Source organism: Schistocerca nitens, chromosome 2 (genome assembly GCF_023898315.1).
Source record: "Schistocerca nitens isolate TAMUIC-IGC-003100 chromosome 2, iqSchNite1.1, whole genome shotgun sequence".
NCBI lineage: Eukaryota > Metazoa > Arthropoda > Insecta > Orthoptera > Acrididae > Schistocerca > Schistocerca nitens.
The window spans coordinates 386,768,026-386,791,600 of NC_064615.1; the positions used below are offsets into that span (position 1 = coordinate 386,768,026).

At 37.6% G+C, this 23,575-nt stretch overlaps 1 pseudogene; it reads right to left on the reverse strand.

Moving 5' to 3' along the window:
• LOC126235042 (agrin-like) overlaps positions 1-23,575 on the reverse strand; it is a 350,234-nt pseudogene that overhangs the window by 120,477 nt on the left and 206,182 nt on the right.

Genomic DNA, 23,575 nt, shown 5'->3' on the forward strand with positions numbered 1-23,575 from the left:
TTGTTGAACATTTAAAGCAAGCTGCCAATCTCTGCAGCACTTTGAAATCTTGCAAGGTCTGACTTAATATTTATACAGCTTATTTCAGAAAGTGTTTCATTATAGATAATTGCATCATCTGCAAAAACTCTGAGGTTACCATTAATATTTTCTGCAAGGTCATTAATATACAACATGAACAGCAAGGGTCTGACACACTTCCCTGGGGCACACTCAAAGTTACTCCTACACCTGATGATGACTCTCCATCCAAGACAACATGCTGCGGCCTACCTGTCCAAAAATTCTCAATCCAGCTGCAAATTTCTCTTGATACTCCATATGATCAAACTTTTGACAAGAAGCATAGGTGCTATAATGAGTCAAATGTTTTTTGGAAATCAAGAAGTACTGCATCTATCTGGTCTTGATCCAATGCTTTCAGTGTATCGTGTAAGAAAAGTGAGAGTTTGGTTTCACATTACTGATATTTTCATAATCCATGCTGATTCTCACAGAGGAGATCATTCTGCTCCAGATATATCATTATGTTTGAGCTCAGAATATGTTCTAAGATTTTACAACAAGCAATGTCAAGGATACTGGACGGCAGTTTTGTGGATCACTTCTACTACCCTTCTTGTGGATGGGTGCGACCTGTGCTTTCTTCCAACAAGTGTGCATGGTTGTTTGTTGAAGGGCTCAATGATAGATTATTATTTGAAGAGGGCCTAACTCAGCTGCAAATTTTGTACAGAATCTGATATGGATTCCATCGAACCCTTGAGCTTTGTTCAATTTTAACTATTTCAGCTCTTTCTCAACACCACCAACACTCATCATTCCAGTGGTATGAGGATTAAATTGGGGCAATTCTCTTCTGTTTTCCTTTGTAAAACAACACTTGAAAACAGAGTTAAGGGCTTTTGCTTTGCTACCCTCAATTTCCGTTCCACTGTCATTCACTAGGTACTCGGCACTTTACATTCAACAAGGAATTCTTTGGACTTTGTGAAAGATTGTTTGACAATATTCTGATAGGGTAGTCACTGAAGGCATTGTAACACTATCGACCTTTTAAGAGTCAAGAGACTTTGCACTAATGAAGCAAAGAAAGATTTGAACAGGTATGTAGTGTATAAGAGTGTCTGAAGAAGACAATATTTTTTGACTATGTGTAGTTTAATGTTTATATGCAATTAACAAATGTTTGTAATATTATGTGAGTAACAATAATTACCTTTATTTAACTACATATAATTGTTTGTAAGGCGAAGTCAACACCAGCTCAGGGCTAAAGTTAAAAATAGGTGGAAACCAGTAGGGATTTACCAACATTCTGGAAGGCTGGAAAAGGTGGAGATTTTTTGCTGCTAACGGAAGCAGGTAGGAGAGGGGAGAAGTGGAGCAGGTCAGACAGGCGCAAGACACTGTTGATGCAGGTGACGAAAGCTGATGCACGCTGTACTCCACAGTATTGTTTAAACAAAACAAAAATTTAATTGCTTAATACATGTGAGTGAAGGGGAAGTGCTAAGGTACAATTTTGCAATGCTTTAGAGGAGATACAAAATTACGTCTGCAACAAGTGTTTGTTCCTGGATGTGAAATGGTCTAAGGCATCCGTTACTTAGACTGACGCAGATCCCCAGGAAAGACAAACTCATATTGTGATGGTACAAGTCACATAATTAGATTCCATGAGGACAAGAAAAAATTTCCGCCGCTGCAAAACGGTATGTGCCTTCAAAGCACCTAAATCTCCAGCAACTGTCCTCACAACAACACTACTGAAATTAACCATCCATTGTTCTGTATACGAGCTGTGTTGACAAGTTTTTGTGTGTTTTGTTCAATATTCATTTACGTGTCTTTCTTATGCAAAACTACTCATTTAACCTAAAGTGTTCCAAGTAGGGAACTTTTCCTATACTAAAGATAATGAAACCGAGAATCCATTGGTGTGAAATATTATTGGGCAACTGAGTATTTTCTTTCAAAGTAAATTTAAATTATCACTCAAGTGAACAATTAAAATAAATGTGGAGAATTGTAGATTACATTGAAAATATGTAAAGTAAATAACAATCCTACCTAGTGGGTGAACTTGGTTATTGGGACCTTCTGTCTATGAAATTATGTAAAGCAAATATTTCAATACAACCGAGAAAAACCAAGTATAAAACCTTTTGCAATCATTTTGATACTAACAAAAGTATCGTAAAAATATTTCTTGTGTATAATACATGTTTTCAGAGGCAGTGTTGCTGATATTGCCTTCAGGAATGTAAGAAGGCATTATTGTTGTTCTGGCATTGTTTTCACAGACCAAAACTTTCTAAGTGTGTAGGTGTGGCCAATTCTGACTGCAGTCATGGTTCAGCTATCTATGTGCATTAGCCTGTTCCTTCAGTGTCAGAAATTATTAAAAGAGAAAAAGTTTTGAAAAGAACCAAAATATAGTAAGGACCAAATTTGGTGAATTTGTTGAATAATGTCAATCGATTTGTCATTCTGGCTGGCGACCATGTTTTTCAGTAATATTATCACCCGCAAGAAGTAGTAGTTTGACGAAATAGAAAAGCTGCAACCAAACTATACAATAACTTCACATTTGACCATGCTTTATCCATTACACAGCATCTGAGGTCACTAGCAGTTGTTAAGCAGGTAGTTGTGTTTAAGTGCTTCAATTACCGAAGCTAGAATAACATCTGAATTACTAAATGTAATTGCAAGAGTAGAAACCATGAGTGTTGTAAGCGGCCTTTAGACAGGGCTAGAACAAATACTATGCGTAAATACTATCGTTATATATGTCTTAAGGTGACAGAACAGCACTTACATCACCATGCTACCATTATAGATGGCAACTGTGACAGAACTCATTACTGAGAAATGAATAAAGTATCTGGAAAAAGAGGAAAAGAATACATTGCAAATTCCATTTTCAGACTTTAAAGTAGGAGTCATTGGCACCAACCTGTATATTGTAATGGTGTGGAGACAATAAGTATAATCATAAAAAAGATGGGTGAGAAATAATGAAATTTTTATCTTGTATCGGAACGGGAAATGACAAAGTGAACTTAGCGATTCCATATCAGAAGGACTGATGACATAGGCAGCAAAGATGGCGGCCGGAGCGAGGATGGTGGCCGAAGCGGTAACATCATGTGTGAGGCCGAGAGCGGCGCTACGGTGTCTGGGGTAACGCAGGAGGTGGCTGATACGCAGCACATGCGGGAAAATATTGAGACTTCTCATAGAGGAACTGATAATATGATTAGATTGTTTAGAGAAGTGGACAGAAAATTTGATACTATTTCAGGACAGTTTACAGAACTAGCATGTGATCTGAATATCAGGCTTAAAACAGTAACTCAACCATTTGGTGAGCAAACTGAAGGCATTGTTGCTCATTTAGGGAGTGTAGAGAGCCAATTAGATGCTACTGAAACAGAAGTAGATGTCTTGAAAGTGAAAATGAGTACAATGAAAGATCACATAGACACTGGATTAAAGGAAGTACAGGCCTAAGTAGAACCCTTAAGCAAAAACGTCGTACTTCATGAAGTTCAAAAAGCTGGGCGAACCATTGTTGAAAAATGTGATTCCGATATCTCAAATTTGAGAGGAACGATATTTGATTCCGAAAAGATAATGGGTGAAAAAGCAGAAAAGTGTAGTACAGAAATCATTAAGTTCAGAAAACAATTTCAAAACTTGGAAAAGGAAATGTTAACTAGACCGATTTGTGAGGGTGAATTCTCAATTTAAATAAAATACTGGAAGGGGAAGACAAAATTGATCAAGACAAGAAAAGTCAATTTTGGCACCCTCTAGATTTTATTACAAATTGCGAAAGAAAGTTTCCAGGAAATTTTTAAATGTAGTCATTAGCGCATTAACAGGTGAAGCTAAGAGATGGGGATCGAGTTTAGATACCGAAAGCATGACGTTCGAAAATTTCAAAAGGAAATTTACAAAAGAATATTGGTCTGAGGATAAACAGGAGAAGTTATGGCGTGACTTCATCATGGCCTGAATTTTTGAGCTAAGAGGGAGAAGCCCCATTAAAGACTTTTGCAAAATGTGGATGAAGCGATTGCCACACATCCGAGATAGGCATTCGGTGAGCGAAATAATCTGTGAATTGTGGAGCAAACACCCAGAAGAAACGAAAAGATTCATAGGAAGTAATCATACTAGTTGTGCAGCTTTTGTCAAAACATAGTTCTGAAAACTATAACAACAACTTCTGTAGAAACCAAAATAGGTGAAACAACGGAAATAATGATCAAAATCAAGTGAAGTTTCAAGTAAACTCTGTTCAAAGTAATAGAGGCCAAAATCGTGCTTCAGGGAAAGGTAAAAGTAATAGTTCTCAAGAATCAAAAGATTCTCAAGAACATTTAAACTGAAAACCATGGCTATTAGGGGCCGTATGTGTGCAGGAAGAAATAAAGGGCCCAATAAAGAGTATGTAGGGAAAATAGGAAGGTATTACTGTCCTGAAAATGAGTATCAAATGTTTAAGTATGTTGGTTTTATGAAAGAATATAGACCAAAAATGTATGAAGGATGCGGAAAGCACAGAGTGATCATGAGAAATGGTTTAATGCACTCGAGTTATAAGGCAGCACTAGGAGTGCCTGAATGGCATGGAAACATACACTGCAGGGTGAGCGGTGTGGACCACCACCTGGTCACAGCGGAAGGTGGCCTTGACTCAGCGGAGAGCGCTAGGGGAGTGAGTAATGGGAAAGCTGGTCACTCGCTTGGCAGAACTCAGTGAGCAGCTGGCGAGAACACTATGAATGATTTCGAGGTACAAATACTTCCTTAGTGCCAAAGAAAACTACTAATAATTGCTCAATGTGATGCACAGGGGGAAATGTTAGGTTTCGTAAGTGTAGTGTTAGAGGAAGATGGAATGAGTGCAAAAATAATGCAATCTGCAGGTGTTAATGAACAAGAAGGTACTGCAATAAGTGCAAATAGTTTATGAGAAGGAGCTGTAAGTACAGTAGATGAAAGTGATGAGTTGAACTTTGGGTAGGGGCATGAAACAAGTGTTTCCAAAGCATGACCATGCACAGTTAGGACAAGATGATCAAAGAAAGATTAATGAACTGTTTTGTGATGAGCAGAGTAATAGCAATCGAATCCAATTAAAATTTGAGGAACCTATGTTAGTTAAAGATGTGTATGGGACTGCTAAAGGAGCAATACCAAAAGTAACATCAGGTGTAGTAATTAATAACAGGGCTGCTGGTAAAAGAGTGAATTTTCTCAATGACATTAATACTGAAAATGCCGCACGAGCTGTCCTGGTGATAGAATCAAAATGATGAGAATATTGGTTTGGGAATACTCAAATGGAATGATTTAGCGAACTTCACAAAAGGAAATCTACTGGCCCAAAGAGCAACAAAGGGAATAATTTAGGACTATCTTCAGCTATTGAAGTAGACATGTTAGGATTTTGAATAAGAAATACCCAAGTAAACAACATGCATCCAATCTCAGTAGAAAGGGGAGAAAGTTCATTTCAGTTAACTGCAACTGATCAATCTCAAACAGGGGCTGAAACTAAAACCAAAATAGTAGATTTTTCCGAATTACCTAATACTTATCAGGGAAATGAAAGGCTATGTAGGAGCCTAATTAAAGATTTGGAACTAATTGAAAATTTGCCGGAGGACAAAAAGTATGTCTGTCTTAACCTAAGTGGGGCATCGAACAAACAGGATGCAGATGATGTAACAGAGACAAAACCAAAATAATTACCAGACAGGCAGAATAAAAGAGTATGCACTTTGTCTTGGGAAGACATTGATGTAGTTCCAGATTTAGAACATGAATCACATGAAGGAAAAGAGATCAATTCAAAAAAGCAAACTATAAATTTAAGATTTTGTTAGATACCAGATCGCAAATAAGTGCAATGTGTCAGTCGTTTTACGAAAGAATTGTGGATGAGCCTGGATTAACAGTTATGTCAGTAACAGGCATAAAAGTAATAGGAGCAACAGGGAAACTAAGTAAACCTATTCAAGTATAGGTTTTAGTGGACTTCAGGATCAAAGGTGAGAACTTTGAAGATGATTTCTTAGTAGTACCGAATCTGTGTAATGTGTTGATCTTGGGGATGGACTGGTTAGAAAAGGAAGGTGTAGTGATTGACTGCAAAAATGAAGTCATAAGAATCAATAAGGATGAAGAGAATATAATAGAGGGAAACATTCCACGTGGTAAGCAACCGTTTGTTGTGAAAGCTTGAATTTCATGTGTATGTTTGTGTTTGTTTGTGTGTCTATTGACCTGCCAGCACTTTCGTTCGGTAAGTCCACATCATCTTTGTTTTTATATATAATAAGGATGAAGAGATAAAAATAGGTTTCGAGGAAATGGATGTACAAATAGGTGTCACAAACAAATCAATTAGTATTGAAAGAGATGAAATTGGTGGTAGCCTATGTGAAATCTATACTCTATATCACGTAAAGAAGGTGTTGAGTAAAGAAGAGAAAGATTCTGAATTTATAAAATTGATAGAGTGAGTTCAAGGGTTAAGTAATGAACAGAGAAAAGATGTTTTGGATTTACTGAGGGAGTACAAAGACATATTTTCAGAAGTGCCGGGTTGATAAATGGATTTGAATATCAAATCAAAATTATGTCAGATGAACCATTTCGTTTCGGCCCCTACACCATCCCTTCCACACGAAGAGAAGCTGTCCGAGTACGGATCGAAAAAATGCTGGAATGGGGTATAATAGAAAGAAGTGCCAGTACATTTTCGAATACCTTGATAATCGTAAATAAGAAAGATGGAGGAGTTCGAGAATTAATCATTGCTTGAAACTTAAATAAAATAGTACAAAGAGAGTTAGATAGACCGTAAAATCCAAACACAGTTTTGCAAAGGTTTCTCGGGATTAAGTATTAGTCGAACTTGGATCTGAAAAAGTTGTCAAAAGCATACAGCATTTATCTATGATGGAAAATGTTATCAGTACAAGGTATTGCCATTTGGATTGAATATGTCTGTATCCATATTCATCAGAGCATTAGATTTTGTACTTGTAAGAGAGTTGTCTGCAATGATAACCATGTACGTAGATGATTTGTTGATAGCTATGAAGAAGTGGAAAGAACATTGTCAGCTGTTGAAAAGAGTGGGTCAAGCTCTGAGGGAAGGAGGAATGACACTAAAACTTTATAAATGCGATTTCACAAGCAAAGAATAAAGTTTTTAGGGCACATAATTTCCATGTCAGGAATCTGAAAGGACATGGCTATATCAAATTACCCAGCACCTAAAAACAAAATGCAGCTGAAATGTTTTATCAGATTGTGTGGATTTTTCAGAAAATTTGCAGAAAATGCAGTGATCAATAGCCCCAATTTGAACAACCTTCTAAAGAAAAACTGTGTGTACGTATGGACGTCTGAGTGTCAAAAAGATTTTGAGAAAATCAAGGAAGAGTTAGCTAGGAATATAATTCTGTATCATCCCGATGGGGCAAAAACATTCTTAATAACCGCTGATAGTAGCAATTATGGAACTGGAGTAGAAATTTTTCAAGAGGAAGTATTAGATAGAGAAATCAGTAAAAGGACGATTTCATCCACTAGTTGAATCCTGACCAAAGCCGAAAGCAATTATATGGTTTCTGAAATGGAAGCATTGGCCATTGTATGGGGTTTGAACAAATTTAAGAACTACTTATGAGGTTGACCCCCCACCCCCAATGAACCATGGACCTTGCCGTTGGTGGGGAGGCTTGCGTGCCTCAGCGATACAGATGGCCGTACCATAGGTGCAACCACAATGGAGGGGTATCTGTTGAGAGGCCAGACAAACGTGTGGTTCCTGAAGAGGGGCAGCAGCCTTTTCAGTAGTTGCTGGGGCAACAGTCTGGATGATTGACTGATCTGACCTTGTAACACTAACCAAAACGGCTTTGCTGTGCTGATACTGCAAATGGCTGAAAGCAAGGGGAAATTACAGCCGTAATTTTTCCCGAGGGCATGCAGCTTTACTGTATGGTTAAATGATGATGGCGTCCTCTTAAGTAAAATATTCCGGAGGTACAATAGTCCCCCATTCAGATCTCCGGGTGGGAACTACTCAAGAGGACGTCATTGTCAAGAAAAAGAAAACTGGCGTTCTACAGATTGGAGCGTGGAATGTCAGATCCCTTAATCAGGCAGGCAGGTTAGAAAATTTAAAAAGGGAAATGGATAGGTTAAAGTTAGGTATACTGGGAATTAGTGAAGTTCGGTGGCAGGAGGAACAAGACTTTTGGTCAGGTGAATACAGGGTTATAAATACAAAATCAAATAGGGGTAATGCAGGAGTAGGTTCAATAATGAATAAAAAAAATAGGAATGTGGATAAGCTACTACAAACAGCATAGTGAACACATTATTGTGGCCAAGATAGACACGGAGCCCATGCCTACTACAGTAGTACAAGTTTATATGCCAACTAGCTCTCCTGATGACGAAGAAATTGATGAAATGTATTATGAGGTAAAAGAAATTATTCAGGTAGTGAAGGGAGACGAAAATTTAATAGTCATGGGTGACTGGAATTCGAGAGTAGGAAAAGGAAGAGAAGGAAACATAGTAGGTGAATATGGACTGGGGCTAAGAAATGAAAGAGGAAGCCGCCTGGTAGAGTTTTGCACAGAGTCTTCTTGAAGTCTGAGGGTATTTCGCCTGTCTCATACATCTTGCTCACCAGATGGTAGAGTTTTGTCAGGACTGGTTCTCCCAAGGCCATCAGTAGTTCTAATGGAATGTTGTCTACTCCTGGGGCCTTGTATCGACTCAGGTCTTTCAGATCTCTGTCAAACTCTTCACACAGTATCGTATCTCTCATGTCATCTTCATTTACATCCTCTTCCATTTCCATAATATTGTCCTCAAGCACATCGCCCTTGTATAGACCCTCTATATACTCCTTCCACCTTTCTGCTTTCCCTTCTTTGCTTATAACTGGGTTTCCATCTGAGCTCTTGATATTCATACGAGTGGTTCTCTTTTCTCTGAAGGTCTCTTTAATTTTCCTGTAGGCAGTATCTATCTTACCCCTAGTGAGATAAGCCTCTACATCCTTACATTTGTCCTCCAGCCATCCCTGCTTAGCCATTTTTGAGACGTTTGTATTCCTTTTTGCCTGCTTCATTTACTGCATTTTTATATTTTCTCCTTTCATCAATTAAATTCAATATTTCTTCTGTTACCCAAGGATTTCTACTAGCCCTCATCTTTTTACCTACTTGATCCTCTGCTGCCTTCACTACTTCATCCCTCAGAGCTACCCATTCTTCTTCTACTATACTTCTTTCCCCCATTCCTGTCAATTGTTCCCTTATGCTCTCCTTGAAACTCTGTACAACCTCTGGTTTAGTCAGTTTATCCAGGTCCCATCTCCTTAAATTCCCACCTTTTTGCAGTTTCTTCAGTTTTAATCTACAGTTCATAACCAATAGATTGTGGTCAGAGTCCACATCTGCCCCTGGAAATGTCTTACAACTTAAAACCTGGTTCCTAAATCTCTGTCTTACCATTATATAATCTATCTGATACCTTCTAGTATCTCCAGGCTTCTTCCATGTATACAACCTTCTTTCATGATTCTTGAACCAAGTGTTAGCTATGATTAAGTTATGCTCTGTGCAAAACTCTACCAGGCGGCTTCCTCTTTCATTTCCTAGCCCCAGTTCATATTCACCTACTATGTTTCCTTCTCTTCCTTTTCCTACTCTCGAATTCCAGTCACCCATGACTATTAAATTTTTGGGAAACGTGTGGTGACTCTTTGTTGATGCATGCTCAAAGTAACTGCAGACATGGTGTTCACTATGATGGAAGCCACACTAAATGTATTGGCCCAGATTTGGTTCATTGAATGGTTTCTATGCGTACTTATTACAATTTACAGAGGCTGCCTTCAAGGACTTCTGTGTCACCAAGAACATAAAACATAACTTCAGCCTTTGGTTCCATCCTTCTTCTAATGACAAAGCTCAATGCTAGGTATTGACATTTAAGGAGCAAAAGCTAAAAGCTGTAGAATCTGCTGAGATGTCATCAGCTGCCACACTCTTTTTGAATACCCACAGGATCACACCAACTGAAGATTGTAGTCCAACTGAACTACCCCAGAGAAGACAGCCAAGGAATTTGCTTTATTTGCTGACACCAACCCCTCTGAAACCTGGATAAGACACCCACAGCATTACTCATCAGGCACAGCCCTCTGGACTTGTTCCAATGGGAGTAATGACAAACAGACACGAGCAATAGTATTCAAGACAAATGGACAGTGCTTCATATCAGTGCAAATCCCAAACTTAGTCACTGTTTGGAATCTGTTTGGTTTTCATTCATTTGTCCATCTCATTTTCTCACTGTGAACACTTCCCTAGGATAGTTGTCATTTATCGACTGAACACAATGTAGGGAGACAGGAATGTGTGTGTGTGTGGTGTGTGTGTGTGTGTTTCTCCTACATCTCCTAAGGAAGTGCATTCCGAAAGCTAGCCACACTCTGTACCTGCTGTTTGCGTACCTAAACAGTAACCACAGTGTACAGAGAAAGTGAAAAGTTTGACAACTTTTCATGCGTCCATGTCCTTTTGTATTGTGTACGGTATATGCTAAGCTTCTACATAGTAGACACGTATGCTGAATGCACAGTACATTTTGTATGTCCATGATTCTGTACTGTGCCTGTGCTGCTCCATATCCAAACCATGCATAGCCTGTAGCATTTAGCCTAACATATTTGAGTAAGAATGTTTTGAGAGTAAATTACATTAAGCAGCTGTGAACAACAAAATACACTTATTTTATACAGCAGTAGACATATCACTTGTACTGTTGTGTATATACTATATGTCCTGAAATTAATATTAACAAGAATGTATGTTTTATTATATACTGAAGAGCCAAGGAAACTGGTACATCTGCCCCCACAAGCATGCAAAAGTGCCACAACAAGACATGCAATGGACTCGATTAATGTCTAAAGTAGTGCTGGAGGGAACTGACACCATGAATCCTGCAAGGCTGTCCATAAATCCATAAGAGTATGACATGATGGAGATCTCTTCTGAACAGCAAATTGCAAGGCATTCCAGAAGTGCTCAATAATGTTCATGTCTGGGGAGTTCAGTGGCCACTGGAAATGTTTAAACTGAGAAGCGCGTTCCTGGAGCCACTCTGTAGCTATTCTTGACATATGGCGTGTCACATTGTCCTGCTGGAATTGCCCAAGTCCATCGGAATGCACAACTGACATGAATGGATAAAGGTGATCAGACAGGAAGCTTACATATGTGTCACCCATCAGAGTCGTACCTAGACATATCATCGATCCCATATCACTACAACTGCACATATCCCACAGATTACAGTGCCTCCACCAGCTTGAACAGTCCCCTGCTGACATGAAAGGTCCAAGGATTCATGATTTTGTCTCCATACCCGTACATGTCCATCCACTCGATTCAATTCGAAATGAGACTCATCTGACCAGGCAACATGTTTCCAGTTGTTAACAGTCCAATGTCAGTGTTGATGGGCACATGCGAGGCATAAAGCTTTGCGTTGTGCAGTCATCAAAGGTACACGAGTGGGCCTTCACCTCCAAATGCCCTTATTGATGATGTTTCATTGAATGGTTCACATGCTCACACTTCTTGATGGCCCAGCATTGAAATCTGCAGCAATTTGACAAAAAGGTTGTCATCTTGGATAAATTGCCAAACAAAGGAAAGTTTGATCCTAAAGGCTAAGAAGGGATTTTTGTAGGCTATTCTGACTGTTTGAAAGCCATGTAAAAAGATGAGATAAGTCAAATTTTCTCTTCAGCTGCTTCGCATTTGAAGTTACATCACACAGACATTTCATTAAGCGACAATTTCTGACATAGTTAGCTGCTTTGATGGGTTCAGCCCAAAATGATGGTGGTAGTCCTGATTGAGCAGCATGTAATGAACCACTTTGGCCAACAAATGGTTCTTTTATTCAGCAACACCTTTCTGCTGTGACATGTATGAAACTGTCAGACATCACTGTATTCTTGCCATTCTGGGTATGTGGTCCATTATTTCATTGCAGTACTGCTTACCATTGTTTTAACTGAAAGGACTAATTTCATGACCAGTTTGATTTTCAACTAGGTTTCTGAATTCAGTGAATTTGTCAACTTCCAACTTCCCCTTCACACTGAAGTAAATAGACTTGATACCATTTGGTGTGGTCATCTATAAAAGTCACAAAAAATCTCACATCACCTTGAGATATTTCTCTCATTGGCCCACAGACATCAGAGTGTATTAACTTCAGGAGTTCATTTGAGTCCCTCCTCATATAGTGATGGAACTGGATGTGATTTTTCCTTTTAAGACAAGTGGTGCATCTAGTGAGACTGACATCACTGAATTTCAAACCTGTCACTTATTCATTTATGAGCATTTTGATCATATCTTGCATGTCCAAGTGGCCTAATTGAGCATTTCAGATTTGCATATCAGTCTCTGTAACTTTCAGCTCAGCAACAATACAGACTATTGTACCTTCTTCTTGTAAATAAAAACAAGTTAACAATGCTGTTTAAAATCATTTTGACTTTACTGTTGTATCTCATATAACTGCATGAGTATTCTCAAATGGCACTGTGTGGTGTTTGTCTGCAACTTTTGTCACTGGAAAGAGACTGGTTCCGAGTTTTGTGATACGTACATGACCTTTAGCTGTTACTTGCATGGCACTGTTGTCTGCAAGCATTTAATTCTCTTGTGTTTTTATCACATGTGTGAACACTTAAGAATTATTACACATGTGTGATGTACAGTCAATGTTTATGCCCCAAAATAATGTTGGAATCACAAAACCTCAGAGCAGGTTCATTCGTAGAGACACAGCAATGGGCTTCATTGACACTGTTCGCAGCTTGCACGCTCAGTTTCTTCTTGAAAAAGCACTCATCTTCTTTTTCTTTTTTCTTCTTACAAAATCTCCATTTGTACACTGATTTTTCCCTTTCGTTTTCACTTTTTTTTCAAATTTGTCACTGTCACTCACAGAAAGTTTTGGCTTATTCACAAAATAAGCCAAAACTTTCTGTGAATGACAGAGCCAAAATTGAAAAAAAAAAAAAAAAAAAAAGTGAAAACAAAAGGTAAAAATCAGTGTACAAAATGTTTATCCAGTTTAACCAGTATTCAACCACTCACACTTTCATTGTCATTCTGAATCCTTGGCTTGTGTCCTTCCAAGATTTACTTTTAGTGTCTACAGATCTGACAGATTGTCATCGGATTCAACACTAAGTTTCAAAATGTCAAGACTTTAGAGCAGCATTATTGACAGCAGATCACCATTAATGTCAACAGCAATTGCTTATGACTTATCCACAGCATCAAAGATCCTTAGGATCCATAGATTGGTTTGAGTTTAAGCCATATCTGACATGATGTAGTGCAGTTCTTTACTTGGTTCAGTTCAGTGAGATCGATGGATAAAATCAAGCCTGCTTTTACTTTTCTCTCTTCTGCTAGCCATGCTCTGTATGCAGCTTCTGCAGCAGGAAGCACTTTGCCTTCATCACACACTGCAGGTTGTGGTACGTCTCTAGACACATATCAAGTGTCGTTTATGATGAGTAGTGCTTTGACTTGTAGTGTCCATGAGTCAAACTCTGTGTGCAGCAGTCATATGTGCCATACTCATCATCTTAACAAACTTGTTAATTTCCACACTTTTAAGAGTATGAATTCAAGTTTTTGTGTAATCAAAAAAGACAGTTTTGCTGAATGTGTAACCTGGGTCCATAACCTGCTGGGTTGTGGTTTAAGAGGACAGGCACAGAACAACTTTATTCACACCTCACTGTATGCAGAATAACAGAGAACTACTAACAATTGCCTTGAAGAAAATGTGCATAGTGATATCTATAGAAGCTGGAGATATTACATGGAAGTAAAATTTGAACCTCAACAATGTTCAAGAGATGAATTATAAACACAGATACTTGATAAAGAAAATAATAAAATGATGAAATACCTATACAGCCTTTTATTACCATTTTAATTTTAACAGTATTTTCAAATTTGTTCTAATTTCTGGTAAATACTCACATTTGTGACACTGTCCTTCAGTTGCCTCTGAAGGACATTCACAGGTAAATCCTCCACCTTGAATAACTTTGCAAACTGATCCTGCTACACATGGACTAGATGTGCAGATATTAATTCTATCTTCACAAAGTTGACCTGTTGGAGGAGAATAATTTAAATTAACACACAGAGGAAAAAGTTATTTATTAGCAAACAGAAAAATAATATCTGATGATTAATGTTTCCACAAAATTTATAAATATATGAATGAATAGAGAAGATGAATATGTACGGCATTAGTATCAGTAACTTATAAAATAGAATTAATGAAAGCATGGAACTATTGTACCTCTGGATATTGCTACACATTTCAGCATAATGAAACATATCCTTGAAGCACATTGCACTAAATGTTGACAAACGTTTAACCATAGTTTTAATTGGGCACACACAATAGTACAAAATTAAAGAAATCAGATTGTACAAAGAATCTAAAATTCCTACATGAATCTATGAATTCTAGGAAAATATGTAGGACCTATATGTGTTGTTCAGAGACACAAAATTGTAGTACTTTCTAACAAAGCACAAATGTAACAGGAAAACATACAGGAGATACCTGAAGACACTATAAATACACTATTAAACTGAACAGATAAGTGATCCAGTAACGTTAGTAAAACATCCTGGAATATAGCACACGTGTAATGTGAAAATAGAGAGTATTCACGTTACACTAATACAGCACTAGGAGAAAATGGAATGTTGGTGAATGAGCCAAAAACAGTATGTGAGGCTTTCATAGAAAATTTTAATAAGACACACAAAGAAGACATTGAGAAATAAACACTACAAATAAAGACACTTAAAACAAGCAATTCATTTTTTTTAAATAAAATCATCTCGCTTTAGGCCGTTAAAACATTATTTGCTATAAATAATGTTTTAACATCCTGAAACAGAATTATTTCATTTAAAAACGTCAAGAAGGTTGTGGACCAAATCATCATCAAACTTCTGGAATATGAAAATAACCCAAAAACTCAAAAGAAAAATGCCTAATGGCTGGGATGATGTATCATCTACAGTACTTAAAGAGCAAAAACTGAAATAATAAAACCAATACCAAATTTAATGAACATTTCAACCAGCCAGGGGACTTTCTATTGCCTTTTAAACATTACTGAGATACCACCAGTGTATACAAAGGGAGCAACCACTGGCACAAATAATTACAGGCCAATTTCCTTAACTTCAACACTTGGCAAGTTGCTTGAAAGATTAATTCAGGATCAAATGAAATCTTTCTGCTGCAAATACAATATATTGAACACCCACAGTATGGTACTGGAAAGGGTGATCCACAATAACAGCAGTAATAAATTCTTTCCATGAACTGCTAAAAAGACTGGTTGAAAGTGAGAAAACCAATTTTTTCTAAATTTTTCTAAGACCTCTGATTCTGTGGATCATGCAGTACTTTTATCTAAATTAGAAACTTATGGTATATGACGAGTAGCACTCAATTTCTCAAATTCTTACCCCAGGATAGAAGACAAGTGTGATAAACTGTGTTATAAGAATGAAGGTAATATCCTAATAGTACAATCATCATACAAGACTTTGGAGTCCTGGGGACGTATTCTTGGCAGTTTCTGTTTCTGCTATATATAAATGACATAACATAACTGAAAAATTCAAAGCTGGTGAGCTATGCTGGCACTACCTCAACTTTTAGCTGGGCCTTTACTGAGCAGCTGGTGTTTCAAAATAATAAAGAGAATTTTGAAATGTTCACAGAATATCTAATCATGAATAAACTTACACTGAATAAGGACAAAACTAATGTGATCAAATTTTTGTTAAATTATAACCAGTCTCAAGTGAACATCAATAATTAACCTCTATCTACAGCTGAAACATTCAATAAACTTGAATTTTTAGGTATTGTGATTGATGAACATCTTACATGGAAAGACTGTACCTTTAAATGGATTAGCTGCAACATTTACTTACCAAAAGTCCCAAAAATATAAAAACTCCTGCTGTCCTTAAACAAATGTACTCCTTAAACAAATCCACTCACATTTGCGACACGAGATTGAAATCTGTGGTGGGACACTGACAGTCTACATGGGTAAGATATGTAGGCTTCAGAAGAGAGCTGATAGGATAATTGCTACTATAAGCAAATGCCAGTCCTGCAGTGACTACTGCACCAAGTACAATTTACTAACTGGGCAGTCATTGCATTTTCTTAGGACAATTATATTTGTAAAAGGCATTCATAATTACATTACATGAACCAAATGTGGTTTTCATAGAATCTGAGTAACAAAAAGCTACAGATCACAGTTCACCTGCAGTTGGAGACAATTTATAACGTATTGTCAAATAATATAAAGCATTTCTGTGGAAATCTTTTAAGGATGAACTGAAACAGTTTATAATTAAAAGTATTTTACTATCACTGTTGTTGCCATACGTGGAGTAACAGTCTATCAGAGACTGTTGAACTATCTATCAGGCTGCATAAATGACCCCAGTATTCTGAAGGGGTCCTATCTTCCTGTTTCTCTTGGTACAGTACTTGTTTGACTCTGATGTTGACTGACTTGACACACCGAGAAATTAATTCTTCTTTCAGTCTACAGTATGCTCCTTCTGTGGGTGGGTTCACTATAATGTCAGATATCAAAGCTGAGGTCTGATGGTCCAAATTACTTATCACCAAGGTGAACTTCTCGTGATCACTGACTATTCTTTGTTGTAGAAAAAAATTTTCCATTACTGCGAACCATGTGTGTGGCTGAGAAGGCATGAATGGGGGCGCTCGTAATTGCAACCGTTGAGTTGGTGAAGCGTTGAAAGCAGCAGGTAGTTCCATTGCTGTTACTTGCAGTGGTTGTGCTGCAGTAGTCCCAGTTTCCGATGATATTGCCTTGCTGGTGTGTGCCATCGTTGTTGAACCAACATCATTCCTATGATCCGGTATATGCTTGAAGTTCATATCTTTCGAAATATGCAACTGTAAAGTTTCTATCTCATTCTGGAGCCTATGAATTTCTTCCGTTATCGAACCGTATCATTTGCCGTCGTCGTTTTCCGGATTATGCTGTTGTAATAGGAGGTGACTTCAACTTGCCAGGTATAGACTGGGAGACTTATGCCATCAAAACTGGTGCAGGGGACAGGGATTTGTGTGACATTAATATGAATGTGTTGTCCAAAAATTACTTTGAGCAGATAATTAGAGAACCAAGTCATGAAGGTAATGTCTTAGATCTCCTAGTAACAAACAGACTCCCCTGAACTTATTGAATCAGTTAACAAAGAGGGAGGTATGAATGTCATAAAGATGTGATAGAAACTATGACTATAGGTTTTACAAGGAATGTTAAAATAGGTAGGAAAATCAAATTGCTTAGCCAGAATGACAGGATACAAAATTCAGAGTATTTGAGTAGACAGCATCAAATACTCAGTGCTGAGGATGAAGATGTAGAACAGAAATGGAAAACATTCAAAATCATCATTCAGTATGCCTTACACAAGTATGTTCTGAATCAGGTTTTAAGGGATGGACAAGATCCACCATGGTTTAATAGCAGTTTTAGAAAATTGCTGTAATAGAAAAAGAGAGTTTCATCGCTGATTCAAGATAAGTCGAAACCTAGCTGACAAACAAAAGCTGAATGAAGTGAAAACGAGCATAAGGAGAGAAATGATAGAAGGATTCAATGACTTTGAATGTAAAATTTTGTTGACCAATTTGAGTGATAATCATAAGAGGTTTTGGTCTTATTTAAAATCAGTAAGTGGTTCAAAACCCTCGATTCATTCACTCAATGACCATACTGGCACCAAACCGGAAGATAACAGAGAGATGGCCAAAATATTGCATTTGGTCTTCTGGACTTTTTCCACTGCGGAAGATAGTAATGTGGTCCCTCCTTTTAATTATTATATGAATGCCGAAATGGCAGATATTGAGATAACCAATCACAGAATAGAATAGCAGTTACAGTTGCTAAGCAGTGGAAACGCATCAAGACCAGTCACAGTACCTGTAAGATTCCACAATACCACAAAGATTATGCAAAAGAACTTGCCCTCCCCCCTTCTAGCAGCAGTTTATTGTAGATCACTGAAGTAATGAAAAGCACTTACTCACTGGAAAAAGCACAGGTCATTCCTGTTTCCAAGAAAGTTTATAGGACATATGCACATATCATTGATGTCAGTCTGTTCCAGAATTATGGGACATGTTTCTCTCCACAAATCTCCTCTCTACAAATCAACATGAATTCCAGAAACAGAGATCTTGCAAAACTCAGCTCTTTTGTTCCTCTGCGAGATTTGACTTTACAGGTGCTCAACAAGATTATCAACGTCCATGAGATTCAAAACACTATAGATAACAGCATTCAGGTTGAGCCAATGTTCCTTGACTTGAGAAAGGCATTTGACACCATCCTACACTACTGTTTAATGAAAAAAAAAAAAAAAGTTCACTGAGTACCAGACAAAATTTGCAACAGGGTTCAAGACTTCATTGTAGACAGAAGACAACATGTCACTCTTGTATCAATTTGAAGAATGATCTGCAGAGGATTAATGAATGGTGCAGGCTTTGGTGGTTGACCCTGAAGGTACATAAATGTAACATATTGTGCATTAATAGGAAAAGAAATCCACTACTGTACAAGTACAGTGGTGATGACAAATTGTTGGAAACAGTACCAAGTGTAGAAGTATGAAAAGCCATTTTTGTACATTTTCACATGAATTGAAGCATTGTTCAGTGATACCGTGTCCCACTGATGCAAATAGATGATAATCAGATGGAACCAAGTCTGGAGAATAAGCTGCATGTCCTAGTATTTCCAATCTGAATGCCTTGGTCATTTCCCTGGTCCATTTTGCTGTGTGTGACGGGGCATGTGACGGGGCATTATCATGGAGCAACATGACTTTGTTTCGAATTTTTTTCACCAGGTTGTAGCGGCTCATAATAGATGACACCCTTCTGGTTCCACTATACACAGAACCTTCTCTTCTTTCCAAAATTTTTGGTCTTGCAGTGGATGTCAGTGGTTTGCCTGGATTCACCCATGATTTACAATGCTTAGGAATCTCAAAACATATCCATTTTTTTATCACCTATCACTATTCAATGGAGAAATGACTTTCTTTTGTATCTGGTGAGCAGCATTTCATAAGTGGTCTTTCGATTTGCTTGCTGTCTTTCTTTCAGTTCCTGTGGGAATCCATTTACCCACTTTCTGCACCTTTCCCATAGCTTTCAACCAAAGAGACATGGCTTTCTGCATCACATTCAATTGTTCTAAGATTTCCTGTTGAGTCTGAGTATCTTCTTCATCCAATAAGGCTTGCAATTCATTGTCTTTTAACTTTTTCTGTGGTTTCCCATGCTCGTCAAAATCACCATTTCTGAATATTTTGAAGCACTCAAAACACTGTGTTTTCCCAAGATCACGTTTGCCAAAAGCTTTGACAAGCATTTGATGTGATTCTGCAGCAGTTTTCTTCAAATGATAACAGAAAACCAATACTATCTGCAAAACATAGTTTGCAGGCACAAAACTCGACATGTTTATGGGTTTGAAACAGATACTGATGTATGGAACTTGGGTTACTGTGTGTTGACTTTCACCATCAGCCGTTATAGGAAGCAAATGGCACTGCAGACGTGATCTCATGGGCCCTACACTGACGGTTAGCACTGCCTATAGGGAAATTCCCGTTTCATACTTCTACAACTGGTATCTACCATAAAATATTTAGGAGTAACTATCCAGAGTGACCTTAAATGGAATGACCACATAAAGCAAACAGCAGGAAAAGAACATGCCAGACTGAGATTCATACGAAGAATCTTAAGGAAATTAACTCATCCACAAAGGATGTTGCTTACGAGGTACTTGTTCAACCAGTTATTAAGTAATGTTCATCAATCTGGGGTCTTTACCAGTTAAGACTGATAGAAGAGATAAGATCTAATGAAGAGTGCTTTGTTTTGTCACAGGATTGTTTCATTGGTACAAGAGTGTTACAGAGATGCACAATAAACTCCAGTGGGAGATATTACAAGAGAGGCATTGTGCATTGTGGAGAGGTTTACACTGAAATTTCAACAGAGCACTTTCCAAGAAGAAGTGGACAACAAATGGCTCAAATGGCTCTGAGCACTATGGGACTCAACTGCTGAGGTCATTAGTCCCCTAGAACTTAGAACTAGTTAAACCTAACTAACCTAAGGACATCACAAACATCCATGCCTGAGGCAGGATTTGAACCTGCGACCGTAGCGGTCTTGCGGTTCCAGACTGCAGCGCCTTTAACCGCACGGCCACTTCGGCCGGCAGTGGACAACATACTACTTCCTTACACATACATCTCATGAAATGATCAAAACGCAAAAATTCAAGAAATTAGAGCTAAGAAAGTGGCTTACTGGCAATCATTCTTCCTATGCACCATTTATGAGTGGAACAGGTAAGGAGGGATCAGTTAGTGGCATCAAAAGTACCCTTTGCCACACACCAGTGCGCGGCTTGGCTTGCAGAGTATGATGTCGATGTAGGAATCAAAATATTTAGGAATTATTTTTTAAAAAGTAATGGGAGCAAGTTTACTGTACTGGAAGTATATCTGAGAAAGTCAATATCTTTCTGATAAATTAAATATAATTTTGATGTAGCATTTCCACTTAAAACTAGCAGGTAAAAACCAGTCACATAAATAACTAGGTCACTTCAGGTATCACAAAATCATATACATTGGAATTATTCCTGCATAGCACACAAAACCTGAAATTGATAATTATTTTAAAAAACTGTAAAACAATGCCCAGGAAGGTAATAAAAGCAGCATAATGGTGTAAAATGACAGATACATCAGAAATATGCCAAATAAAATGAAACCTGTTTGGAATATTGTAAAGAAAGAAACAGGCTGTAACAAAATGAACATTAACAGTACACAATTTAATCAAAATTTGCAAACTATCACCAAATCAAAGGATGTATCTAATGTGTTTAACAGTTATTTTGTAAATGTAGTGGGAGCAAAATGTTACCTATAAACATTACACACACCTGACATCAAAAATTTAAGAATTAGGTACCACAATATTTCTCAAGCCAACAAACATGTAGGAAGCACAGGAAGAAACCAAGCTACTAAAAGCTAAACACTTATCAGGAATAGATAATATACCAGATTTTGTTGTATAAAATGTACAGACATAATCTCTCAACCATTGACTTATCCTTTAAACCTTCCCTTCTCAACTAGTAACTTTCCAACATGCTTAAAATTGCTAAATAAATCAGGAAGCCAAGAACTATCTAACTATATAACTGTTTCTCTACTGTCTGTATGTTCAAAAACTCTAGGACACCTTATGTCTTTTTTTAAAATAAAAGACTGTCTAATTTCTTAAATAAGTATGAAATACTAATAGAACCACGATGTAATTTTAGCAAAAATAAATAAATAAAAACCTGTCAACCAAAACAGTGATCTTATCTTTTCTATACAAAATGCCTCAAACACTGGTTGAACAGAAACATACCTAAAACACATTCGTATATGTATCAAAACTCTTTGATGCCATCAATCATGATGAATTACTTAGTAACATTCAGAATTGTGGTATTAGGGGAGCAGCATGTAAGTGGATTAAATCATACTTCCATGGAAGGAGAGTGGTGGAGGGGAGGGGGGAGGGGGACAGTTCATAGCTATAATGCATGAAGTAAGTGGCACAGTCAATATCCATCAGTCAGATTTATACTGGTTAAAGAATGAGTTTCCCAAGGACTCAAGTGTAATCCTGTTTTTACTATGTGACAAACCATCACTGCACATTGATCTTAACATACTGTCCCCATTCCACATGCACCTGGCTCACTACAGCCATTTGTTATTGCAGTGAGTTTCTTTCTCCATGTGCCTACTTCCACCCAAAACTCTCAATTTTGGCATGTGAGTGGATACCCATCTACTACAGTCACAGGTTATCAGGACCAAGACAATAGTTCCAGACCTGGCTAGGATTCAGCTGGGGTAATCTCATCTTCAGTTTGTATCTTTCCTTCATGGTGACAACATAGGAGCACATGTCATGACGAACATGTCACTTGGCTATACACTTGAGACCCTCATTGCAAAGAATTGAGACTCACTCCCAGTGTGCCACAAGACATTCCCTCTGACCAGCTATTGCATTTACCCATGTGGGAAATAGAAGGGGTTTGAGCTCCTGCCTGCCACAGTCAGTGTGCTCACTTAATAAATGTGTTTCATTTCTTTGGATTTGCCCAGGCAATTTCTCCCATGAGAGACATTATCATTCCCAGTCTTCGTGTTGGAGCTAGTGAATACTTAGTGACCAGTTAGTGACTTTGTTCTGTGTCCCACACTCATGTGGAACACTTGTAAAGTTTATTTTCTGGGTGAGTCAGCACTATAGAATGTTATTCTAACAGCAACTCTTGGCTTCATTCTTATATTTACTGTTGTCATATCAGCAAGTGACTTTCTCTAAGAACTATTAATTAATGAGATCATTTCAATGCTCGCTGTAGTAATTTAGTTATTTGAATAAATCTGTTGTTCATCTTAAAGCTCTTGTCAACATTATACTTTGTGCTAGTACTGAATATACTTGTTCTCACATGCTCAATTTCAGCTGATTTTTTGTGATTAATTAACTTATGTAGGGACACACACCTACAACTATTTGTAAATGACATATAAACAGCAGTAACAGAAAACTAAACTAATCTGCTGATGACTCCTGGATCTTAATTACTGGAAATACCAAAGAAACCTTTGAAAATAACATTAAGGCCTCACAAAGAATATGGTAGAGTACTTTGATGCTAACAGTTTGATTATAAATTTGGAAAACAGCCATTGCAGCGGACATATTCCCCATCCACATGAGGACACCAGCTAGTCCTCATACTGAAATAAATGGGTATACTCTGGAAAAACAGAATGTACAATATATCTTGGTATATAGAAACAACAGAAGATGAAATGAGCTATGCATGTAGACTACATAACCAGAAAACTGAGGAAAATGTATTTCAAATTGTACAAACACTAAGAAATTTTACATTGGACAATAATCTTGGGACTATATGTTTTGATTATGCTCACTTAATATTGCTGTAGCACTTAAGAGAAATTGTGGACCAAATCATTTGGATTACAGAGAAAGATTATTAGACTAATAGAAGGGGTAGATCAAAGATCATCACGCAGGCAATTATTTAGGAAAAATAAAATACTGCCACTTCCATGTATTTACATAAAGGTACTAGAAAACATAATTATTGTAAAAAAAAAAAAAATTAAACGTAACCATTCACGTGTCACCCATATTGAATGTGTGCACAGCTACAACACAAGACAAA